The following is a 27,500-nucleotide window of genomic DNA, read 5'->3' on the forward strand; positions in this document are numbered from 1 at the left end:
GCTCATCAAGATTCCTCTTGAAGAGAGTCAATGAGGGACTCTGCCTAACCTGGACTGGGATTTTATTCCAGAGTGAAGGGAGCCTCTTGGTTATGAATCTGTCCCTCCAGCATGTCCTATTTATTTCAGTGCTGAGGTTCATGTCTCTCGAGCGTGTAGCTCGATGGGATTTGGATTTTTTGAGGTGCAGCATGTCCCTTAATTCCGAGTTGGACATGGCTTTATACGTCAGGCACAGGTCGCCTCTGAGCAGGCGGTATGCCACTGAGTAGAGCTGGAGTTTCTTTAACCGGGCAGCATATGGCATCTGTTTGAGCCCTTTGATCCTCTTGGTGAGGTACTTTTGGGGTCGTTCCAGTTGCTGCAGGTGTTTGGTAAGGTACATCCCAAAAGGGGCATTGTACTCGTTTATGGGCCTGATGAGGGATGAGTAAAGAGGCACGATGACCTCCCCTAATCTAGATGTGAATCCCTTCATGATTAGGTGGGCTATATAAAATGTTTTTCTAACCACTTTGGCCACGTGGTTGTCAAATGAAAGATTGCTATCAACTTGGGTCCCCAGGTCCCTAATTACTTCTTCTGTACTTAATGGATTACCACCTATGTGGTAATTTGTGGGCACTTTGTTTTTGCCAAAGGGATGACTATACACTTTTGGCGTTTAGCTTGAGGCCATGGCTCTGGCACCAGTTGTCTGTTTCTATGAGGCCCTTTTGGAGGATGCTTGTGTCGGCTGGAGAGTCGATTATGGCGCCCAGTTTGCAGTCATCTGCGAACTTGGTCAGCCACAGTCCTTCTGTGTTGGCCTCTACCTCCGAGAAATATGTACCGAACAAGAGAGGTCCCAGGACTGAGCCTTGTGGGATGCCACTTGTAACTGGTTTGGAGTCTGACATGGCTCCAGCAATTCTAACCATGTGGGTTCTGTCCTTGAGCCAGTTTGCAGCCCATCTAGTGACACAGGGGTTTATATTTAAGCTGGTGAGCTTATCTATAATGCCCGAGTGGGGTATTGTATCGAAGGCTTTTGCGAGGTCCAGGTAGGCTGTGTGGACCACCTTCCTTTCGTCAATGGCCTTGTTGACTGTTTCAAAGAAGTTGACCAGGTTTAAGAGGTAGGATCTGCCCTTAACAAAGCTGAACTGGGTAGGATCCAGTGTCTGTAGGTCCCCAATATCTTTATTTATGAGGTCCATGATGATCCTTTCCATAGCTTTGCAGACCAAGCTAGTCAGGCTTATGGGGCGATAGTTTCCAGGGTCCGTTGAGGCACCACCTTTGTGGAGAGGGACCACTGTTGCTGTACGCCACTCTTTGGGTACATATCCTGTAGTAAGGCTGAGACTGAACAGTAGTTTTATGTTTGGGTTTAGCTCTTCTTGGAGTTCATGTAGGATGCAGCCCGGGACACCGTCTGGTCCCATTGATGCTGTGTTTTTTGCTTTGGAGAGGGCGGCTCTTACCTGAGCATCTGAGATGTCAGGGGGCAGCACTCAGCTGGGATAGATATTTGCCCTTTTGGTGGGGAGGGGGGGGGGGAGTTTGCGCTGAACCTGTCAGCTAGGATGTTGGCAATGTCTGTGGGTTCGGTGTGTTTTTTGTCATTTTGGACTAATTCTGAACATATCTGGGAATTCCCACCAAGATTCCTAACATAACTAAAGAAAGCCTTGTGATTATCCTTAGTGTCCTGTGCAATTTTTCTCTCGAAGCTGGCCTTAGATGATTTTATGAGTGCCCTTAGTTTTTTGCTAATACTGATCAGAGATGCCTTCCCTTTTTGGGATTTTGCTCTATCATGTAGTAGCTTCCTCCTTCTATTGTATAGTTTGTTTATGGCTGGGGTCCACCAGGCAGGACGTCTGCCTTTGGAGGATTGGGTCTTGGTTTTATTTGGGATTGCATGATCCATGCATTCCTGAAGGTGTTCATAGAATGCATTTATAAAGGATTCTGCAGTCTGGGCCATATTTTCCACAGGCCCGGGGACTTTGAAGGATTCCACATCGGTTTTGAGGAGTGTGAAATTTGCTTTAGAGAAGTTTTTCACTGTGGTTTTCTGGGCAGGGGGTGGGGTTGGGATGTGAATATCCAGTGAGATCAGTTTATGGTCTGATCTTACCAGTGAGGGATACACTTCTGGTCTGGAGCATTGAGTCCCCATGTTGGTGATGATCAGGTCCAGTATGTTTTCCCCTCTTGTGGGAGTGGTAACAAGTTGTTCCATAGCATTTGAGTTTATGAATTCTAGGAACCTTTGGGCTAGGGTGTTGGAGCTAGAGTAATGCTCCCAGTCTATGTTTGGGTAGTTAAAGTTGCCCAATATAATGGTGTTTGGAGAGACCTTCATATTTTCCAGTGTTCTCAGGAAGGCCGAGTGGGGTTCCTGGGTTTGGGAGGGTGGTCTGTAGCAGGCTATAAACTGGAAGGCAGTTTTACCCACTGTTAGTTGCACATGGATAGTCTCTGATGCTTCGTGCTTTGCCACCAACCTGGAGGTGTGGGTATCTTTGATGAATATCGATACTCCCCCTCCTTTTATGGTTCCGTCCAAGTTTTGGGGCCGAAAAGCATGGTATGAGGTATAACCTGGTAGTGCTGGGGTGCTCTCAGGAGCCCTGAACCAGGTTTCTGTTACTGCACAGATATCGATGTTCTCCATGCTAAGGAGAGTTTCAAGTGTGTGCATCTTGAGGTTTAGACTTCTGGCGTTGAGTAGCATTACTCTTAGTTTCTTATCCCTTGTGATACCTATGGGGGTGGGTTTGTCTTTTGAGCCTTGCCTAAAAAAGGCACTATGGGGGTAGCAAGAGCCTTTGCCAATATCCGAAAGCCCAGGGGTGACAGGTGCAAGCCGTCCCTAGCGAAGCATCGTGGCTTGTCGAGCATATCATTCCAGGCTGGCAGGCATTGGATCCCCTTTGAATGACACCAGTACTTAAGCCAATTGTTGAAATTAATCATCTTGTCTTCATATTGTGGCATTATTCTTGGTGAGGGTAAGATGCTACTCAAGGTCAGGGTCATACCGGCCTGGGCTACATGCTGAGAGAGCTCCTCTATATCTCTTTTCATATAGTCCAGGGAGGTACGTCTCAGGTCATTCACACCAGCATGGACAATGACTGAGTCATATTTTTACTTGCCTTGTAGTGACCTGAGTGCTTGTGTTATGTGGTGGATCCTAGCGCCCAACAGGCTGCTCACCATGACCTTCTCCTTGTTCAGCCTGGTGAGCGGGACGTCAGTGTGCCTGACGATAGAGTCACCTATTACAAGTGTATCAGGTGTGTTGTTTAACCTTAAGGGCTGTGATTGTTTGGCACACTGGCTTTGTGAGATATGTGTTGCACGTGTTTTGTTTTGGGGTAGCGGTTGCTTGGGTGTCTGCTTTGGAGGTCTCTGCTGCTTAGGCAGATCTTTATTTAGAGCCTCCGAGTATATTTTTGTGTGTTTATGTGTTTGGTTTGCTGTCGTGGTAGGTCTATTTGAGACTGGAAATGTAGTGAGTGTGGTTTCCTTCTCCTCCTGACTGGTTATGCCAGTACTGAGTTGAGAGAGCTTAGCCTCCAGTTTGGCTATATGTTTGCATCTCTCAAATGTGTTGGAATTTGTTGGGAGGAGGAGAGGGTTGTCTGTGTACATGAGACAGTTGTAACATTGCCTTAAGATTCCCAGGTTCACCAGCTGGACCAGAGAGGAGATTGACAACTGACCTTTGGACATGCTAGAATAATATTGGGAATTCCTTTATAATTGAAAACAAGGGCCAATGGGGAGTGAGGGTGTAGTGCTTTTAATTTTTAGTGCTGACTTATATAATTGCTTTAGTGAGCAAGTGCCAGGTAACTTAAGTGCAATGTGTTACAGGTAACTTAAATGCAAAAATGACAAACAGTAACTTTCTTTCAAGTGAAACAAGGAAATAAGTACAGTAAGCAATGCAGATATCACTAGGGATCCACAGAAACGCTGAGAAGCCGCGTTTTAGGTGGAATTAGCGTTCAGGAAATAACAAGCAAACAAACAACAAACATACAAACAAAGCTAGATTCAGCAGGCCTGGATCTAGTCTATGCTACAGCAAACAAGGTGTACCAATTTCAGTAAGAAACAGTTCAAATATGCAGGCACTATAAACCTTTAACCAGAAATTCCCAGCTCAGAAGGGCAGAGTCCAGCCTCTCCTCCCACAAGAGTGCAGACCACGAACCTTCTTAATGTAAAATAACTGGCCTGAAGCCCAAGTGCATAAACCAGAACTAATACACTTTAGGAATAACAGACACTGAGCTCTCAATCAGCAGTTCCCAACTTAGAAGGATGAAAGCTACCTGTCCTGCCACCACAGTGCATGCCACAAACCTTCCTAATGTAAAACAACTGGTCTGAAGCCCAAGTGCTTAATCCAAAAGACTTAGAATGATAGCTACACTTTAATCAAGTTACTACCAAGCAGTAATAAATACAATTGAATACTTTAAAGAATGCCTGGATTAGTGCTCAAGTTATACAAACAAAGCTAGATTCAGCAGGCCTGGATCTAGTCTATGCTACAGCAAACAAGATGTACCAATTTCAGTAAGAAGCAGTTCAGATATGCATGCACTATAAGCCTTTAACCAGAAATTCCCAGCTCAGAAGGGCAGAGTCCAGCCTCTCCTCCCACAAGAGTGCAGACCACGAACCTTCTTAATGTAAAATAACTGGCCTGAAGCCCAAGTGCATAAACCAGAACTAATACACTTTAGGAATAACAGACACTGAGCTCTCAATCAGCAGTTCCCAACTTAGAAGGATGAAAGCTACCTGTCCTGCCACCACAGTGCATGCCACAAACCTTCCTAATGTAAAACAACTGGTCTGAAGCCCAAGTGCTTAATCCAAAAGACTTAGAATGATAGCTACACTTTAATCAAGTTACTACCAAGCAGTAATAAATACAATTGAATACTTTAAAGAATGCCTGGATTAGTGCTCAAGTTATACAAACAAAGCTAGATTCAGCAGGCCTGGATCTAGTCTATGCTACAGCAAACAAGGTGTACCAATTTCAGTAAGAAGCAGTTCAGATATGCATGCACTATAAGCCTTTAACCAGAAATTCCCAGCTCAGAAGGGCAGAGTCCAGCCTCTCCTCCCACAAGAGTGCAGACCACGAACCCTCTTAATGTAAAATAACTGGCCCAAAAGCCCAAGTGCTTAATCCAGAATTAATACACTTTTAGAATAACAGACACTGAGCCCTCAATCAGCAGTTCCCAACATAGAAGGATGTAAGCTACCTGTTCTGTCACTACAGTGCAGACCACAAACCCTCTCAATGTAAAACAACTGGTCTGAAGCCCAAGTGTTGAAACTAAAAGGCTTAGAATGAGTTACACCAAACAGTAATAAATACAATTGAGTACTTTTAAGATGACGCAAAAGCAAAATAAAGTAGGAAGAAACACAAGTACAGTAAAAGCAGATGAATTTTTTTTTTTTTTTTCAGAAAAGTAGCAAAAGCAGTAGTAAATACAATTCTCATGCAGTGAAAGCTGGCACACTTGAATATGTAGCAATATTAGTCCACACACAGTTTGAAAAAATTTAATTAAATTAAAAAGGACTAAAAGCAAGTGCAGAAAGGGTTAATTAGGTAGAATGCGGTAAAGAGATGGGCCTGGGGGAGTGTCTTAGATCAAATCTACAGTGGGGCGGGCACTGCAAAAGCCACCAAATATAAACTACTACCAAGAACTGGGAGAGGGGGTGGGGACAAACAGTTTCAACACAGATGTGAGGAATGTGCAAATTATAAAGCCAAAAAATATATACTGTTCTCTCTCTCACTCTCTCTCTCTCTGTATATATATATATATATATATATATATATATATATATATATATATATATACAACAGATATCTAAGCAAACAATTTAGCTCTATAATACAGAATAATGCAGAAAAGTATACTCAGCTCTATATATTTGCAGATATTTCTGTAAGGCTGTCTCTCAAACTAAGGTTCCAGTTTGAATGCAGATTGTTAATTGAAGAAGTCTACCAAGTTCAACAGGCAAGAGCTGCCCTTGATGAATCTGAACTGCGTGGGGTCAAGTGATTGGAGATTGCCTATGTCCTTGTTTCTGAGATCTATAATAATATGCTCCATGGCTTTACAGATGAGACTTGTCAAGCTAATGAGGTGATAATTTCCAGGGTCAATAGTGGCACTACATTTGTGCAAGGGAATGACAATGGCAGTTCTCCACTCTGCTGGAATGAAGCCTGTACTTAGGCTGTGGTTGAATGGGGTGCTTAATGGCAAAGATAGTTCTTGCTGCAGATAGTGCACAATATAGTCTGGGATGCTATAATTTCCCATGGAAGCTGTGTCCTTTGCCTTGGATAGGGCCTTTAACACTTGATCTACAGAGATGTGAGGTGTGGGACAAGTATCAGGGATGTCAAAAGGGCCTTGGGGGGGACAGGGTGGTAAAGTTTTCTCTGAACCTATCTGCTAGCAGGTTGGCTATGTCAACAGGATCAGTGTATGTGATACCGTTACGTACTAATTCGGAACAAACCTGGGCTTTGCCATGGAGATTTCTAACTTAACTGAAGAAGGCTTTGTGGTTTACCTTTGTTCTGGAGGCTAGTTTTGATTCATAATTGGCTTTGGAGGTTTTTATTAGTGATCTAATTTGCTTCTTGAGGCTAAGGAGGGAGATTTTCCAATTTGGAATCTGTTCCTTTTTACCTTTGGACAACAATTTCTTCCTTTTGTTGTAAAGCCTGTTGATAGAGGATGTCCTTCAGACAGGTTTGTTTCCTTGAGGAGCAGGTTTTGGTTCTGTTGGGTATGGCTGAGTCCATGCATCCAAGCATCATCCTAAACCTATTTCAAGCACTGTCTTATGGAGAATTTATAATGGCCAGAGAAAGTTTACAGTAAATACAATGATTATAAAATAAAGAATAACTGAATTTTGGAAATGTTCTTAAGGAGAGGTTATAAATATGATGATATAGCAAGTGCTTATTGAAAAGCAATAACAAAATCAAGCAAATGATTATTAAGTAAGTGTAATTTTATAAAGAAATTTTGTTTAGTGTATTCATGGAACACCTAGTTAACAGTACTAGAAAAATGGGGGTATTAAGAAATTATCTTTGTTTATTTAATAAGCTTTCCAAGGTGATAAAATGTAAAATAAAAGACAACAGTATCTTATGTATGTATTTGTCCACCATTTTGAAGAGATCTGTGATGAATGTAATGCATGAAGGAAGCAACAACAGAGCACATAATCCTGGGGTCAGTGTTTTTCATGTAATTGTAATAATAGAAAGCAATCAGTTATATTTCAAAGTAATGGTGATTTTAGCTGTAATATTGTAGGTGAATATAGACATTAATAAGGCTTTGTACAATATTTTATATCGATTAGACAAGAAAATTTAAGGTAAATTGCAAGAACTCTTCAGATATATTAATAAAAATATAGAAATGTGAATGGTTTGTGGCATTTCATTTTACTAATTCACATGGAGGAAATCAATGTAGGTTTAGTAGACACTATTTTTAAATAAATCAAGCTTAGTTTTAAGAAAGTCAAGTAACTACAGAATTATTTGCTACATACAAAACATGTGTATATTTTCAAATTTGGTACAATGAGCCACAAGGATTTGAATAATGGAATCCATTGAAGATGTATGTCATAAAGGATACATTTATAGTTTTATTCAGGTTTTTTTTTTCTATTTTTTGTTGCATTTTAGTATTTAGTTGGTTTTAATTGTGTGTGTGTGTGTGTGTGTGTGTGTGTGTGTGTGTGTGTGTGTGTGTGTGTGTGTGTGTGTGTGTGTGTGTGTGTGTATATATACATATATAGTCTATATCGGATCATCGAAATGGCTCATTATCGAATGCCATAACATCGAACTGCAAAACCAGAACCCTAACAATATCAAAACCTCAAAACAGCAGAAAAGTTTGCTGTTCTGAGAAACACACACACACCACAAGCACACTAAAAAGCAGCAATCCACACACATACATTTAAAAGTTACATCTAATCCTACACTACACTGCACATACACTACTATCTATCCACTTACCTTAACCCAGACCCTAACCCTAAGGTCCGTCACTATTGCACAACCACCTCACCCACACCCTAACCCTAGCTCACTTAACCCACCCCTAACCCCACACTCACCTCACCCACGCCCAAACCCTAACTCACTTAATCCGCTCCTAACCCCAAATTCTGTCACAATGGCACACTTACCTGACCCGCGCCCTAAACTTAACTCACCCAACCCGCACCTTAACCTGAACGTCTGCACAATCACACAGTTACCTTAACCCAACCCGTAACTTTCCATCGCATCGCTGAAAACAGCGAAGCCACAACAACGGCCAACCAAATACTTTCCCTAGGAAAGAATTTGGTTTTGTGCAGCTTCACTGTTTTCAGCATTGTCGATATTGGGTTCAATATTAGATCATTTGAAATGTTGCCGTTTCGATGATCTAATATAGACCCTATATATATATATATATATATATATATATATATATATATATATATATATATATATATATATATATATATATGTATATATATATATATATATATATATATATATACACACACACACACACACACACACACACACACACACATATACGGATACATACATAGGTTCATAGGTTCATACTAGGCTATCTGCCCTAGGGCATTTATAAGCCTAGCCAGAGTGTGTTTGGCTTTCACCACCCATTTTAAATTAATTTTGCTATGCCTTTTTTTGAGGTTAGTATACTGTGCCTCTGTCTAACAGTGACACAGAATTGATAGCCGGGGTAAACCTACGATCTCCCATCCACTCATCAAGATTCCTCTTGAAGAGAGTTAATGTGGGACTCTGCCTAACCTGGACTGGGATATTATTCCAGAGTGACGGGAGCCTCTGGGTTATGAATCTGTCCCTCCAGCATGTCCTATTTATTTCAGTGCTGAGGTTCAAGTCTCTCGAGTGCGTAGCTCGATGGGATTTGGATTTTCTGAGGTGCAGCATGTCCATTAATTCCGGGTTGGACATGGCTTTATACGTCAGGCACAGATCGCCTCTGAGCAGGCGGTATGCCACTGAGTAGAGCTGGAGTTTCTTTAACCGGGCAGCATATGGCATCTGTTTGAGCCCATTGATCCTCTTGGTGAGGTACTTTTGGGGCCTTTCCAGTTGCTGCAGATGTCTGGTAAGGTACATCCCAAAAGGGGCATTGTACTCAATTATGGGCATGATGAGGGATGAGTAAAGAGGCGCGATGACCTCCCCTGATCAAAATGTGAATCCCTTCATGGTTAGGTGGGCTATATAAAATGTTTTTCTAACCACTTTGGCCACGTGGTTGTCAAAAGAGAGATTGCTATCAACTTGGGTCCCCAGGTCCCTAATGACGTCTTCTGTACTTAATGGATTACCACCTATGTGGTAATTTGTGGGCACTTTTTTTTTTTTTTGCCAAAGGGGATGACTATACACTTTTTGGCATTTAGCTTGAGGCCATGGCTCTGGCACCAGTTGTCTGTTTCTATGAGGCCCTTTTGGAGGATGCTTGTGTCGGCTGGAGAGTTGATTATGGCACCCAGTTTGCAGTCATCTGCGAACTTGGTCAGCCACAGTCCTTCCATGTTGGCCTGTACTGCCAAGAAAGATATACCAAACAAGAGAGGTCCCAGGACTGAGCCTTGTGGGATGCCACTTGTAACTGGTTTGGAGTCTGACATGGCTCCAGCAATTCTAACCACATGGGTTCTGTCCTTGAGCCAGTTTGCAACCCATCTAGTGACATAGGGGTTTATATTTAAGCTGGTGAGCTTATCTATAATGCCCGAGTGGGGTATTGTATCGAAGGCTTTTGTGAGGTCCAGGTAGGCTGTGTGAACCACCTTCCCCTCGTCAATGGCCTTGGTGACTGTTTCAAAGAAATCGACCAGGTTTAAGAGGCAGGATCTGCCCTTAACAAAGCCAAACTGGGTAGGATCCAGTGTCTGTAGGTCCCCAATATCTTTATTTATGAGGTCCATGATGATCCTTTCCATAGCTTTGCAGATCAAGCTAGTCAGGCTTATGGGGCGATAGTTTCCAGGATCTGTTGAGGTACCACCTTTGTGGAGAGGGACCACAGTTGCTGTACGCCACACTTTGGGTACATATCCTGTAGTAAGGCTAAGATTGAACAGTAGTTTTATGTTTGGGTTTAGCTCTTCTTGGAGTTTATGTAGGACGCAGCCCGGGACACCATTTGTTCCCATTGATGCTGTGTTTTTTGCTTTGGAGAGGGCGGCTCTTACCTGAGCATCTGAGATGTCAGGGGGGCAGCACTCTGTTGGGATAGATATTTGCCCTTTTGGTGGGGAAAGGGGGGGGGTTTGCACTGAACATGTCAGCTAGGATGTTGACAATATCTGTGGGCTCGGTGTATTTTTTGTCATTTTGGACTAATTCTGAGCATATCTGGGAATTCCCACCCAGGTTCCTAACATAACTAAAGAAAGCCTTGTGATTATCCTTAGTGTCCTGTGCAATTTTTCTCTCGAAGCTGGCCTTAGACGATTTTATGAGTGCCCGTAGTTTTTTGCTAATACTGATCAGAGATGCCTTCCCTTTTTGGGATTTTGCTCTATCATGTAGTAGCTTCCTCCTTCTATTGTATAGTTTGTTTATGGCTGGCGTCCACCAGACAGGGTGTCTGCCTTTGGAGGATTGGGTCTTGGTTTTATTTGGGATTGCATGATCCATGCATTCCAGAAGGTGTTCATAGAATGCGTTTATAAAGGATTCTGCGGTCTGGGCCGTATTTTCCACAGGCCCTGGGGCATTGAAGGATTCCGCCTCGGTTTTGAGGCGTGTGAAATTTGCTTTAGAGAAGTTTTTCACTGTGGTTTTCTGAGCAGGGGGTGGAGTCGGGATGTGAATATCCAGTGAGATTAGTTTATGGTCTGATCTTACCAGTGAGGGATACACTTCTGGTCTGGAGCATAGTGTCCCCATGTTGGTGATGATCAGGTCCAGTATGTTTTCCCCTCTTGTGGGAGTGGTAACAAGTTGTTCCATAGCATTTGAGTTTATAAATTCTAGGAACCTTTGGGCTAGGGTGTTGGAGCTAGAGTAATGTTCCCAGTCTATGTTTGGGTAGTTGAAGTCGCCCAATATAATGGTGTTTGGAGAGACCTTCATATTTTCCAGTATTCTCAGGAAGGCCGAGTGGGGTTCCTGTGTTTGGGAGGGTGGTCTGTAGCAGGCTATAAACTGGAAGGCAGTTTTACCCACTGTTAGTTGCACATGGATAGTCTCTGATGCTTTGTGCTGTGCCACCAACCTGGAGGTGTGGGTATCTTTGACGAATATTGATACTCCCCCTCCTTTTGTGTTCTGGTCCAAGTTTTGGGGCCGAAAAGCATGGTATGAGGTATAACCTGGTAGAGCTGGGGTGCTCTCGGGAGCCTTGAACCAGGTTTCTGTTACTGCACAGATACCAATGTTCTCCATGCTAAGGAGAGTTTCGAGTGCGTGCATCTTGAGGTTTAGACTTCTGGCATTGAGTAGCATTACTCTTAGTTTCTTATCCCTTGTGATACCTATGGAGGTGGGTTTGTCTTTTGAGCCTTGCCTAAAAAAGGCACTATGGGGGTAGCAAGAGCCTTTGCCAATATCCAAAAGCCCAGGGGTGTCAGGTGCAAGCTGTCCCTAGCGAAGCATCGTGGCTTGTCGAGCATGTCATCCCAGGCTGACAGGCATTGGATCCCCTTTGAATGACACCAGTACTTAAGCCAATTGTTGAAATTGATCATCTTGTCTTCATATTGTGGCATCATTCTTGGTGAGGGTAAGATGCTACTCAAGGTCAGGGTCATACCGGCCTGGGCTACATGCTCAGAGAGCTCCTCTATGTCTCTTTTCATGTAGTCCGCGGAGGTACATCTCAGGTCATTCACACCAGCATGGACAATGACTGAGTCATATTTGTACTTGCCTTGGAGTGACCTGAGTGCTTGTGTTATGTGGCGGATCCTAGCGCCCGACAGGCAGCTCACCGTGACCTTCTCCTTGTTCAGCCTGGTGAACGGGACGTCAGTGTGCCTGACGATAGAGTCACCTATTACAAATGTATCAGGTGTGTTGTTTAGCCTTAAGGGCTGTGACTGTTCGGCACACTGGCTTTGTGAGCTATGTGTTGCACGTGTTTTGTTTTGGGGTAGCGGTTGCTTGGGTGTCTGCTTTGGAGGTCTCTGCTGCTTAGGCAGATTTTTATTTAGAACCTCCGAGTATGTTTTTGTGTGTTTATGTGTTTGGTTTGTTGTCATGGTATGTCTATGTGAGACTGGAATTGTAGTGAGTGTGGTTTCCTTCTCCTCCTGACTGGTTACGCCAGTACTGAGTTGAGAGAGCTTAGCCTCCAGTTTGGCTATATGGTTGCATCTATATATATATATATATATATATATATATATATATATATATATATATATATATAGAGAGAGAGAGAGAGAGAGAGATATTAGATATATATATATATATATATATATATATATATTTATATATACGGATCCCTATCACATGGTCGACAGGCCATATGATCGACTTTCATTTGGTCGACAGTTCATTTGGTCGACAAGCAGTTTTATGTGGAGGGCTTCGCCCCCACACCCCACAATGTGGGGGCTGTGCCCTCCACACCCCCCCCTAACTATATATATCAACTCCAGGGTCGCACAACATTGGGGAGGGGGGCAAATCTGCCTGTCGACCAAATAAATTGTCGACCAAATGAAAGTCGATCAAATGGCTTGTCAACCATCTCAGGTAGACCCATATATATATATATATATATATATATATATATATATATATATATATATATATATATATATATATATATATAAGTAGGTGTGTGTGTGCCTATGTGTGTGTATTTGAAATAGGCTTTTTGCCAAGGTGCTCGGTGTGAAACAATGAAAAATAAGATCACCATGCCTAGAAGTCATTTCATTATTAACCAAGCCTATCATGGCCATGAACTCCATGAACACAGTTTACTAGGATACATTTCCCAGCTAGAAACTGCATATTCAGCAAGTTTATACCTGGATAACTTTATATTGGTGAGTGATAGTCAGTGCTAATTGTAAAGTACTTTTCAACTTTGTACTTTAACTTCAAATTTATTTTGTTATTTTATTAACAAAACAACAATGCTCTCATCAAAATGAGTAAAGCATGTATAAAATTTGAAATAAAAATAAAAATTATAGGAAAGAGTAATAGTAAACAATAAAAAAGTATAATAATCATAGATCATCACAAGTCATCACACCCCTGCATGGGCAGATTCAAAAAGGTGAGCTTTAGTTAAGTGTTAGAAACCAGGCAAAGTTGGACACTCCCAAGGCTACTGAGGTAGTAAGTTCCACAGCTGGGGAACCTGAACCGCAAAAAAATGGCGTTCCTATTAGAACGACGAAAACGCGTTTTGTCGAATGTGTTTTTATCGTCACCTAAAGAGCGAACAGGCAAAACAGTGAAGCGGCTGTTCAGCAAATTCTTTCCCTGAGAAAGAAGTCGCTTGACCGCTTTGTTGCTTTGTCATATTCTGCACTGTAGTGTAGTCCCTTGTGCAGTATAGCTCCCGAGTGTAAATGTGCAACAGTTACTGACCTTAGGGTTAGGGTGCGGGTTAAGATAAGTGCATATGTTTGAAAGTGTTTACTGGAGGGTTTTTTTGCATTAGATGTATGGTTTAGTTAAGTGCATATGTGTTTTAAGCTGTTTACTTTTGTTTTCAAACAGATCAGTTAAAACAAGCATATCTATCACATAAATGGGGGAAATTGAAACGTGGAATGTTAAAGGACTGCAAAATGAAGAAAAAGGGAAACTATTTTTGCATTTAGCTCTGAAAACCAAAGCTAATCTCATCTTAATACAAGAAACGCATTTAACTTCAGAGCAATGGACAGATATTGGGGAAAAAAGTGGATAAGACAAATTATAGCTTTTGGGGACAAAACTAACAGTGCTGGGGTGGCCATAATAATTAAAAAACATTTTCAGGATAAAATACTTGAAACTAAGGCTGACAAAGAGGGACGGTGGTGCTATGTAACATTTACTAACACATTATTTCCAAAACCCATAATGGTGTTAAATGTATATGCACCTTGTAGCAACCAACATCTCTTTTTCATGTCACTGTACCCAATTCTAAACCAACTGGAAGATCATTATCTAATAATTGGTGGTGACTGGAACACATATCAAAACCCAGGAAAGGATAAATCGAACCCGACCAAACTACATAATAGACAAGCTACACTAGCTTTAAATGAACTTAAACAAGACTTCAAACTATAGGACCCCTTTAAATATGAGGATAAAGATAACAAAACTGAGAATTACACATTCTACTCCCAATGCCATAAAACGTGGGCGAGAATAGACTTCTTTTTAATGTCAGACATACGCATTAACATGGACCCTACAATAGTCATAGACTCTAGATTCCTGTCGGATCATTCCAAAGTTACATCGAGTATCAACTGGGACAAAAAAAGGTTTTTAAACAATAGAGCTAATAACTGGTCATTAAATCCTAATCTGCTCTTCAAAACAGATGTAGTAAAAGAGATTGAGGATATATTAAAAACATCCCTTGTAAATATCTTCAATTCCCAAACATCAATGTATATAGAATGGGCATCGACCAAAACACAAATCAGATGAACTTTCATTAAAAAAGCAGTATATTTAAAAAAATCCAACTGAAAGAGAAACATAAAATAAAGGAGAAAATAGAACAACGTGAGAAAGAATTGATAAATAACCCTAATAATCAAATGGAAATGGACCTCCTAAAACTACAAAGAGATCTATATATGCTCAAGAACAGAAACGTATCTTTTTATGAGACAAGATAGTTGGTTAATTATGCAGAAGAAGCCCAAATTTCTTCCAGAGCATTGGCCAGAATTATCGCGCAACAAAAATCCACGTCAGTTATAGCAGAAGTAAATTACCGAGGGAAAAACTATACAAGAAATGAGGAAATGATCAAAGTATTTGAACAAATATATACTCAGACATATGGAGAACAAACCCTATAAGCCTCGAAGGAGAATAGGGATCTTTTTATTCAAAAACTAAAATTCCCTAAACTAGATTTAGATCAACAAAAAAAACTAACGGAGCCAATTTCTATTAACGAGATAACCACAACAGTTAAACATCTAAAACCACACAAGGCCCCAGGACCAGATGATCTTACCTCAGAATTTTATAAATCCTTCAGTCCACTAGTTGCCAAATTATTATACCATGTGCTGAACTATATAATAAATAACAACATACATGATATTCACTTTAACGCCTCTAAAACTATTTTTATATTAAAAGACCAGCAGACCCTAAAAATCCAGATAGCTATAGACCCATCTCAATTCTAAATATAGACACCAAGATCCTGACCTCAATACTCGCAAACAGAGTTAAAAATCTGATAGAGAAAATAATTTCTCCAGAACAATCTGGGTTTACACCACGTAGACAGACCAGTGACAACACGCTAACATTAGAAGCGTTAATATCCTTTGCAAATCAGAGAAATACCAACATCTTCATAATGGTAGTAGATGCCCACAAGGCTTTTGATAGGGTCAATCTTGAATTCTTGCTGCAAATGCACCCTCACTTTGACATACCTAAAAATTTTATACAGATCATTCAAATTCTCTATAGTAATCCATATGCATCCCTATATATAAACAAAGCATGGTCAAACAGAATTTCGATAAAAAATGGAACAAGACAAGGCTGCACGCTATCACCATGTCTTTTCAACCTTTACCTAGACCCCCTATTTCTATATCTTAAACAAAATACATATCATAATCCCCCCTCAATACATTACTTCAAAGTTTATCTCTCAGCATTTGCATACGATTTAAACATATACTTTACTACACCAAGTTCACACATGACCAAAATAATAAACACAATTGAAAAATTCTCATACATGTTTAACTACAAATTAAACCTTAATAAAACTAAAATATTCCCCTTAAGGCCACCTAGACTCATCTCCCTAATACCTCTTTTAGACAAAATAAAAATAAAAGAAGAAACCAAATACCTGGGTATTACTTTTTTTCAGAATACCACAAGGTAAGTAGAATAAACTGGTAACAAAACACAGTTCACCTGCTGAGAAGTCCAATCCTTTAATGTAAAATACAATTCATGAGTGCTTTCGTCTGCATAAAACAAACTTCATCAGATAAAGTCCCACTATAACTGACATAATTTATAAAAAATGTTTAACCAATGAAAGTTTCACATTAATAAAACAATTAATCAATAAAATTCTAAAAATGCTGAACATTCAAAGTTTAAAGAAACAAGGACATGTTGGTGGTTGTATGTATGTGTACACTTCTGACTGATTAAATGATGATGCATCATAAAATTTTTTTGTTTGAAAGATAATTAAACAAAAAGGTAATCTACATCATTATTTCATAAATATAATTGGTATATAATGTGTACTTACATCTAGTACGTTAAAAATATTTGTACCATCTTTAAAGTATATTTGCCTTTCCTGTTAAGATGGCTTTGATGTTTATATACTCATTTAAACCTGGAAAAATATTGGATTTTAATCTTAACTGCCATCTAACTTCCTTCTGCAGTAAAATGTTTTTAACATCTCCTCCTCTAATTTCCAAATTAACTGTGTCTATGATACCAAATTTAAAAGATGGAACGGGTTGGCACATGGCGGTGTGTTTGTATAAGGCACTTGTCTCTTTTTTGTTTTTTATGTCATTCTTGTGTTCGTAAATCCTTTCTTTTAAATGATGTTCAGTTTTGCCCACGTAGTAACATGGGCAATAACAACAGGTTGCCAAATACACCACCATGGAAGAATAACAATTACCCCTACAGAATTTAACCTCCGTATTCAACCAATTTTTTAAAACAATACTATTAGAGGTGTTGATAGAAGAACATTGGGCACATCTACCACATGAGTGAGTACCCCTAGAGTTCTTGTAGGAATAGTCTCTTCCTTCCAAAGTTCTTTTAAAATTATAACCCACCCGATGAATAAATGTAGGTTGGTTCCCTATAACTTCAATAATTTCAGGATTGTTTTTTAAAATAGACCAGTTTTCTTGTAAGATTTTTTTAAAAATAGAAGAAAAGTTGTTGTGTTGAATAGAACAAAATCCTGAAAATTCATAGGGTCTATCTTCTGATGTTTCCGTATTCTCAATGGGGTGACCAAGTAAAGGTTTGAAACTTGTACCCCACCCGTTGTATACTTCTGTCAATATGTTTTCTACTAAAACCACAGGATACCCCCTTTCACCAAACATTTTACCCAGTTTGGTGAATTCTGGTTTGAGATCTTCTAAGTGAGATGTCATCCTAGCCACTCTGACAGCTTGCCCTTTTATAATGCTTTTTTTCTGATAAAAGGGATGTTGGCTGTCAAAGTGGAGGTAGCTGTTACACCAAGTTGGTTTTCTGTACACCTGGGATTTGAAACCACTCGAGGTTTTGGATAGTGTGATATCTAAATAGTTAATACATTCTACACTGACTTGGTGAGTGAAAGACAACCAAGAGGTAGTTTGGTTGATATGTAAAATAAATTGTTCCAACTCATCTGGTGTCCCATCCCAAATTACAAAAATATCGTCCAGAAATCTATAATAAGCTGTGATTTTAGCAGAAAAAACACTCTCAAAAATATGTAAGGTCTCCCATTCCAAAAGTACCAGGTTGGCATATATGGGGGCGCAAGCTGCCCCCATTGCCACCCCACTGGTTTGTTTGTAAAGAACCCCTTCGAAGTTTATAAAATTATTGTCTAAAACTATTTCCATTAGTTCCAACAATAAAGATTTTCTGTCTGGTGTTAATTCGGAATATTTGTGAATACTAGTTTCAAAAAATTCAAAGCCCTCTTTCCTAGGGATACAGGTAAATAAATCTTTCACATCAATGGTAATGAGGAGACTATCCTTGGACCATAACCCCTTGTGCATCTTGCCCAAAAAGTCCCAAGAATCTTTTATAAGATGTTTATGTTTTTTTGCAATATTTTTGAAATTCTGATCAATAAATACTGCCAAGGGATGAGTTTTAGATCCACGGGCAGAAACAATTGGTCTAAAGGGTGGTTCCATGATGTTTTTATGTGTTTTTAGTATCCCAAAAAAACCAGGAATGAGTGGATGGGTTTGTCGGAGGAAATGAAAGGTCGTCTGATTGATTCGTTGTTCCACCAGATACTCCTCTAAAAGGGAATCGATTCTATTGTAAGCAGTAGAAATTTCGTTAAGGGACACCAAACAATAGGTTTTTTCTTGTGTCAAAATGTTACTTATAGCTTTTGTATAGTCGTTTTGCTTGAAAATTACCAAACCTCCCCCTTTGTCTGGTTCCATAAAACGTAGTTGTTTGTTTTGTTTTAAATTCTTCAGGAGGGTGGCTTCTTCTGCTTTTAAGTTGTAGTTCTGCCAAAACCCGTCGGTGTTTTTGCTATATGTTTCATATATTTCTTTTGTGACAATGTTCTCAAAAGTATGGAGCAGAGGATGAAGGGGAGGGTTGTAGACACTCCTTCTAGTGGAGGCTTGGTTGACACTGTCCCCTATATACTGCTTGGCAACTCCTTTATTATAAAGAATTTTGAGATTTAATTTTCTAAGGAACAATTTTAAATCAATTAAAATTTGTGACAAGTCTCCTTTAAAACTCTTTATAAACTTGAAGCCTTTGGAAAACAAGTGAAAATGAGTTTTTTCTAGTGTCAAATCAGAATAATTGTATATTTTGTATCCACAATATTCAAACACGATACCATTGTCGTGTGTAATTATAACATCTGACCCTCCCTGTTCCCCCTGTGTCCCCTGTAGTTCCAATCCTGGTTTTTTGAAAAAGAATTCGTATTGGTTGCATTTTGATTTTTGTGGGCTAGACGTTCTGACCTTCTGGGCCCTAAAAAAACTTCATTGGGCTCTGAAAAGGAATCCAATTCATCTAGAGAACCAGTATACACAACCGGTGGGTCCCTGTGGTAGTGAGGTTCGTCAGAGGAAACCCTGACACTTTTTGTAGTCTGTTTATGGTTAGATGGTATAGTCAAATTTCTCCTGTTGTATCCCTCCCTAGGTCTAGAAGGGGCAGTTGCAAAAGTAAAATTGGGTGATGGATAACATTTACCAGTCTCATACTGCCCCTTGTCCTTGAAATATTTCTTTTGTTTTCTTTCAAAAACCTTCTCAACTTTCCCATTAGTTCTCTCTAAAATTCTTTCAAAAAATTCATAATATTGTTCAAACAACAAATCATTGGTGATAGAATGATGTAATTTGTTAATTTCTACCAATAAGGTTTTTAAATGTACTTCATTATATTTAATAAGTTTTAAAATTAATGAAAACCCACATTCATCAAAAAAACTGTGAAATTCTTTAATAATGTTTTCTGTATAAGCAATACCAAAAGGGTATTTATGGAAACGAAGTCCCTGAGGGACTATCTTGTTGTTTAAACGTGTGCAAATAATTATTTTCAATTTCCAAGCATTTATACTTGTAAAGCAGCTTTTCAAATTTAAAAATGCAGTCTTTTAAACTAAAAACGTTATTCCCATCTTGATTGGGAATTCTAGATGCAGCAATAACATTCCCCTGGTTGATATTAGTGGAAAAAACAAACTTTTTGTCTATAAGACCCTTATATAAGGTTCTGCAACCGGAATCAGTCCCTGGAACAGCCCGTGAAGCATGGGAGGCTGAACCGATGGTTTCACAGTCTTTAAAGGAATTGGAAACAGTACCTTTAGAGTTGTTAGCTCTTAAAAACCTTCGAATATCCCCTGTATCCGAGTGAACTGGAGGTAATAGATTGTCCTGTATCATCGGAGCGCCAATATTGGTGTTGTTTCTTCTCCTAGGCTGGCCTTCACCTGGTATACTCGTTCCTTCCCCGACATCTTGGAGTGTGGAAGCAGGCGATGACGTCACAGGTGGTTTCGGGCCCGTGGAGGAATGCACACAACTGGCAATGGCTCCCTCTGGTGGTTCCTTCTGGGTGAACAGGTCAATGAGTTTAGTTAAATCCCCACGAAGGGAAGAAAGTTCTTCTCTAAGACGGAATACTTCATTCTGGGTCTGTATTAAGGTGATACTAGTCTCCAATCCATTCTCGGCTCCCAGTAAAGTGGAGTCGTTTGGAGACTGATCCATGGTATTAAGACGTTAAAGTAATAAAACCACAAAAACAAAGAAATGAATGCAATGTCAGTATAGTGGAAAAAGACAGCAAGAAGATGGTTGTCTTTTAACCACTAAAAAATGCTGCTTGTCAAAATCCAAAGGCAGGCAACTCGTAAGGTGAACCAAAAATAACAAATGCCACAAGGTAAGTAGAATAAACTGGTAACAAAACACAGTTCACCTGCTGAGAAGTCCAATCCTTTAATGTAAAATACAATTCATGAGCGCTTTCGTCTGCATAAAACAAACTTCATCAGATAAAGTCCCACTATAACTGACATAATTTATAAAAAATGTTTAACCAATGAAAGTTTCACATTAATAAAACAATTAATCAATAAAATTCTAAAAATGCTGAACATTCAAAGTTTAAAGAAACAAGGACATGTTGGTGGTTGTATGTATGTGTACACTTCTGACTGATTAAATGATGATGCATCATAAAAGTTTTTTGTTTGAAAGATAATTAAACAAAAAGGTAATCTACATCATTATTTCATAAATATAATTGGTATATAATGTGTACTTACATCTAGTACGTTAAAAATATTTGTACCATCTTTAAAGTATATTTGCCTTTCCTGTTAAGATGGCTTTGATGTTTATATACTCATTTAAACCTGGAAAAATATTGGATTTTAATCTTAACTGCCATCTAACTTCCTTCTGCAGTAAAATGTTTTTAACATCTCCTCCTCTAATTTCCAAATTAACTGTGTCTATGATACCAAATTTAAAAGATGGAACGGGTTGGCACATGGTGGTGTGTTTGTATAAGGCACTTGTCTCTTTTTTGTTTTTTATGTCATTCTTGTGTTCGTAAATCCTTTCTTTTAAATGATGTTCAGTTTTGCCCACGTAGTAACATGGGCAATAACAACAGGTTGCCAAATACACCACCATGGAAGAATAACAATTACCCCTACAGAATTTAACCTCCGTATTCAACCAATTTTTTAAAACAATACTATTAGAGGTGTTGATAGAAGAACATTGGGCACATCTACCACATGAGTGAGTACCCCTAGAGTTCTTGTAGGAATAGTCTCTTCCTTCCAAAGTTCTTTTAAAATTATAACCCACCCGATGAATAAATGTAGGTTGGTTCCCTATAACTTCAATAATTTCAGGATTGGTTTTTAAAATAGACCAGTTTTCTTGTAAGATTTTTTTAAAAATAGAAGAAAAGTTGTTGTGTTGAATAGAACAAGATCCTGAAAATTCATAGGGTCTATCTTCTGATGTTTCCGTATTCTCAATGGGGTGACCAAGTAAAGGTTTGAAACGTGTACCCCACCCGTTGTATACTTCTGTCAATATGTTTTCTACTAAAACCACAGGATACCCCCTTTCACCAAACATTTTACCCAGTTTGGTGAATTCTGGTTTGAGATCTTCTAAGTGAGATGTCATCCTAGCCACTCTGACAGCTTGCTCTTTTATAATGCTTTTTTTCTGATAAAAGGGATGTTGGCTGTCAAAGTGGAGGTAGCTGTTACACCAAGTTGGTTTTCTGTACACCTGGGATTTGAAACCACTCGAGGTTTTGGATAGTGTGATATCTAAATAGTTAATACATTCTACACTGACTTGGTGAGTGAAAGACAACCAAGAGGTAGTTTGGTTGATATGTAAAATAAATTGTTCCAACTCATCTGGTGTCCCATCCCAAATTACAAAAATATCGTCCAGAAATCTATAATAAGCTGTGATTTTAGCAGAAAAAACACTCTCAAAAATATGTAAGGTCTCCCATTCCAAAAGTACCAGGTTGGCATATATGGGGGCGCAAGCTGCCCCATTGCCACCCACTGGTTTGTTTGTAAAGAACCCCTTGAAGTTTATAAAATTATTGTCTAAAACTATTTCCATTAGTTCCAACAATAAAGATTTTCTGTCTGGTGTTAATTCGAATATTTGTGAATACTAGTTTCAAAAAATTCAAAGCCCTCTTTCCTAGGGATACAGGTAAATAAATCTTTCACATCAATGGTAATGAGGAGACTATCCTTGGACCATAACCCCTTGTGCATCTTGCCCAAAAAGTCCCAAGAATCTTTTATAAGATGTTTATGTTTTTTTGCAATATTTTTGAAATTCTGATCAATAAATACTGCCAAGGGATGAGTTTTAGATCCACGGGCAGAAACAATTGGTCTAAAGGGTGGTTCCATGATGTTTTTATGTGTTTTGGTATCCCAAAAAAAACAGGAATGAGTGGATGGGTTTGTCGGAGGAAATGAAAGGTCGTCTGATTGATTCGTTGTTCCACCAGATACTCCTCTAAAAGGGAATCGATTCTATTGTAAGCAGTAGAAATTTCGTTAAGGGACACCAAACAATAGGTTTTTTCTTGTGTCAAAATGTTACTTATAGCTTTTGTATAGTCGTTTTGCTTGAAAATTACCAAACCTCCCCCTTTGTCTGGTTCCATAAAACGTAGTTGTTTGTTTTGTTTTAAATTCTTCAGGAGGGTGGCTTCTTCTGCTTTTAAGTTGTAGTTCTGCCAAAACCCGTCGGTGTTTTTGCTATATGTTTCATATATTTCTTTTGTGACAATGTTCTCAAAAGTATGGAGCAGAGGATGAAGGGGAGGGTTGTAGACACTCCTTCTAGTGGAGGCTTGGTTGACACTGTCCCTATATACTGCTTGGCAACTCCTTTATTATAAAGAATTTTGAGATTTAATTTTCTAAGGAACAATTTTAAATCAATTAAAATTTGTGACAAGTCTCCTTTAAAACTCTTTATAAACTTGAAGCCTTTGGAAAACAAGTGAAAATGAGTTTTTTCTAGTGTCAAATCAGAATAATTGTATATTTTGTATCCACAATATTCAAACACGATACCATTGTCGTGTGTAATTATAACATCTGACCCTCCCTGTTCCCCCTGTGTCCCCTGTAGTTCCAATCCTGGTTTTTTGAAAAAGAATTCGTATTGGTTGCATTTTGATTTTTGTGGGCTAGACGTTCTGACCTTCTGGGCCCTAAAAAAACTTCATTGGGCTCTGAAAAGGAATCCAATTCATCTAGAGAACCAGTATACACAACCGGTGGGTCCCTGTGGTAGTGAGGTTCGTCAGAGGAAACCCTGACACTTTTTGTAGTCTGTTTATGGTTAGATGGTATAGTCAAATTTCTCCTGTTGTATCCCTCCCTAGGTCTAGAAGGGGCAGTTGCAAAAGTAAAATTGGGTGATGGATAACATTTACCAGTCTCATACTGCCCCTTGTCCCTGAAATATTTCTTTTGTTTTCTTTCAAAAACCTTCTCAACTTTCCCATTAGTTCTCTCTAAAATTCTTTCAAAAAATTCATAATATTGTTCAAACAACAAATCATTGGTGATAGAATGATGTAATTTGTTAATTTCTACCAATAAGGTTTTTAAATGTACTTCATTATATTTAATAAGTTTTAAAATTAATGAAAACCCACATTCATCAAAAAAACTGTGAAATTCTTTAATAATGGTTTCTGTATAAGCAATACCAAAAGGGTATTTATGGAAACGAAGTCCCTGAGGGACTATCTTGTTGTTTAAACATGTGTGCAAATAATTATTTTCAATTTCCAAGCATTTATACTTGTAAAGCAGCTTTTCAAATTTAAAAATGCAGTCTTTTAAACTAAAAACGTTATTCCCATCTTGATTGGGAATTCTAGATGCAGCAATAACATTCCCCTGGTTGATATTAGTGGAAAAAACAAACTTTTTGTCTATAAGACCCTTATATAAGGTTCTGCAACCGGAATCAGTCCCTGGAACAGCCCGTGAAGCATGGGAGGCTGAACCGATGGTTTCACAGTCTTTAAAGGAATTGGAAACAGTACCTTTAGAGTTGTTAGCTCTTAAAAACCTTCGAATATCCCCTGTATCCGAGTGAACTGGAGGTAATAGATTGTCCTGTATCATCGGAGCGCCAATATTGGTGTTGTTTCTTCTCCTAGGCTGGCCTTCACCTGGTATACTCGTTCCTTCCCCGACATCTTGGAGTGTGGAAGCAGGCGATGACGTCACAGGTGGTTTCGGGCCCGTGGAGGAATGCACACAACTGGCAATGGCTCCCTCTGGTGGTTCCTTCTGGGTGAACAGGTCAATGAGTTTAGTTAAATCCCCACGAAGGGAAGAAAGTTCTTCTCTAAGACGGAATACTTCATTCTGGGTCTGTATTAAAGTGATACTAGTCTCCAATCCATTCTCGGCTCCCAGTAAAGTGGAGTCGTTTGGAGACTGATCCATGGTATTAAGACGTTAAAGTAATAAAACCACAAAAACAAAGAAATGAATGCAATGTCAGTATAGTGGAAAAAGACAGCAAGAAGATGGTTGTCTTTTAACCACTAAAAAATGCTGCTTGTCAAAATCCAAAGGCAGGCAACTCGTAAGGTGAACCAAAAATAACAAATGCCACAAGGTAAGTAGAATAAACTGGTAACAAAACACAGTTCACCTGCTGAGAAGTCCAATCCTTTAATGTAAAATACAATTCATGAGCGCTTTCGTCTGCATAAAACAAACTTCATCAGATAAAGTCCCACTATAACTGACATAATTTATAAAAAATGTTTAACCAATGAAAGTTTCACATTAATAAAACAATTAATCAATAAAATTCTAAAAATGCTGAACATTCAAAGTTTAAAGAAACAAGGACATGTTGGTGGTTGTATGTATGTGTACACTTCTGACTGATTAAATGATGATGCATCATAAAAGTTTTTTGTTTGAAAGATAATTAAACAAAAAGGTAATCTACATCATTATTTCATAAATATAATTGGTATATAATGTGTACTTACATCTAGTATGTTAAAAATATTTGTACCATCTTTAAAGTATATTTGCCTTTCCTGCTACTCCTATTCCTGCCTACCTACTACTCTATTATCAACACTAATAGAATACTGAGAATAGCAGAGTATGACCCCTCAGCAAAGACTGGTTCACCGGCCTGGGTAACAATATACTATAGGTACATAAAAACACTAGACATCAATCCCAAAGCGTTTCCCTTCTTAAATAAAAAAGATTTACAAGCCTATAACATAATAGAGCTACTAAAACATTCTATAAATATAACACAAAAACTTTTTCACTCCTTAAACCTTGGACAAGCTATGTTAATACTACAACCCCTCCATAAAAATCCTAACTTAAAAATAAATAACAAGATGCTAAACCTAGACTCCTTCCCTCGGTTAAAACATAAGAGAATCCAAGATATCTACCCATTCCTTAATAGCACAATTCACGAATTAAAAAGTAATCTAAACTTACCTAAAGTATATATAATAATTTTAAGACAAATCAAAGAGGTGTGTTCCAGTTACCTCCAAAACCTTACCATACTCGAAAGTGACATCGAAAACTGTACCCTACTTTGGAAGACTATGTTAATGTCAAGGAAAGCAATAATGAACTCATACAAAATGATAGGGGAAATCAAATTGCAGAAAGACCTTCTCTTCTCTAATTACTGGAGAAAATTAAAATCTGATATGGATGACCAGCAAATAGAAAAGGCAATCAACTTAACATTGAAAACTATTCCACTTAAAAAAACTCTCTTACACGCAACTCATGATTAATAATAATGCTTATTTCATCCCAGCAATTCTTCACAAATTCAATGCAACTAAGTCCCCATACTGTCCACACTGTAAAGACCAGATTGCAGGCCTAATACATATATTCTGGAGTTGTAAATGCGTTTTCAAGCTTTGGAATTCCGTTAAGTTACAACTGCAAAAAATGGGGTATCAAGCATCAACACTAACATGGGAATTTACTCTTTTACACATCCTCCCGGCCAACATCTCAGGAAAACAAGCTAACCCACTTATAACGATTTTCTTATTAATGAAGCTATATATAGCTTGCAAATGGTTATATTCTGTAAGTATATCTTGGGAGAAATTCAAGAAATCTGCTATTAAACATCTACTAGCACATAAAATAGTACTGGACAAAAGAAACAAAAATATGAAAGCCCGAGCAATCCGGGAACAGTCCTATAACATCTTATTAGCATAAAGCACCAGGTACACCATATCTTATGAACTGGAAGTATTCCCACGAGTACACAGCTTAACTATGGATGAAGTATCATTTTTGTATGTGCTGTTTTTAGACTAATGACATTAATTGGGAAAGTATCTTTGTATATATTGTAATTAGGTATGTTGTATGACCTACATGTTTCTACTTTATCCACAATGTATAACATGCAAATATGGTCATTTTGTAAATATGGAATGGTTATGGTTTTTGCAAACAAAAATAAAAATTCTTGAAAAAAAAAGCACTCACAAAGATCAATGATCTCACAGACATCAGTAAATAAACCATAATTATCACATTGTACACACACACACTGCTGAAAGCAAAAACATCTTTGCAACACCCTTTACATTAAATGACTCATTATTGCCAACAGCTAACCAGTGCAGTTCATTTCTGGTCCAGTTCACGGTCAGCATCATCTCTGTTGTTCTCCAGGCAACCTTAACTAGTGCTTCACTCTCCCTTTACTGATGGAGCCCACAGGGTACCTATGTATTCCAGATGAATAAGAGCCAGGTAAGTCCACCTGTGGGTCATATTTTGTATTTCCAGGAGTGAGCCATCATTACCTTACCATGATATGGCTCATCTACAAGTGGTACCTACTCTTCTGATAGAATTCACCTCAGAAGCAACCCCCATTCACTGCATCCTAGTGATGGTTGCTGTTAGAATGAACACATATTTATAAGGGAGGGGTTGCAGTAGTTGGCACTTGAAGTGGTCACACCACTCATACATCCATGTCTACAGCTATGAACCCTTCCTACATGACAGTACACAATCTTATCTTCCAGTCATTCAAAGTACAAGCATCTTTCAGTTATTTAAATTGCCACTTGCCACCCTTTCATATTTCTTGTGGTTGCAATAGGAACATGAGCTTCATTTGGGTGCTTATACTGGTTTAGTAGAATGTGTTGTTACTCTTGGAAAGCTTCTTTGCCGAGGCGCTAAGTGGTGTTTATTAAACAGTTTTATCTGTGGCTGATCTGTTAGTGGTATTTTATTCATTTGGCTGCTTACCTGTTTAAACTGACTAATAAAGGGAGCAAACATTCTTTTCTTAAAAGC

Source organism: Protopterus annectens, chromosome 6.part0 (genome assembly GCF_019279795.1).
Source record: "Protopterus annectens isolate FY-2018-M chromosome 6.part0, PAN1.0, whole genome shotgun sequence".
NCBI classification, from domain to species: domain Eukaryota; kingdom Metazoa; phylum Chordata; order Ceratodontiformes; family Protopteridae; genus Protopterus; species Protopterus annectens.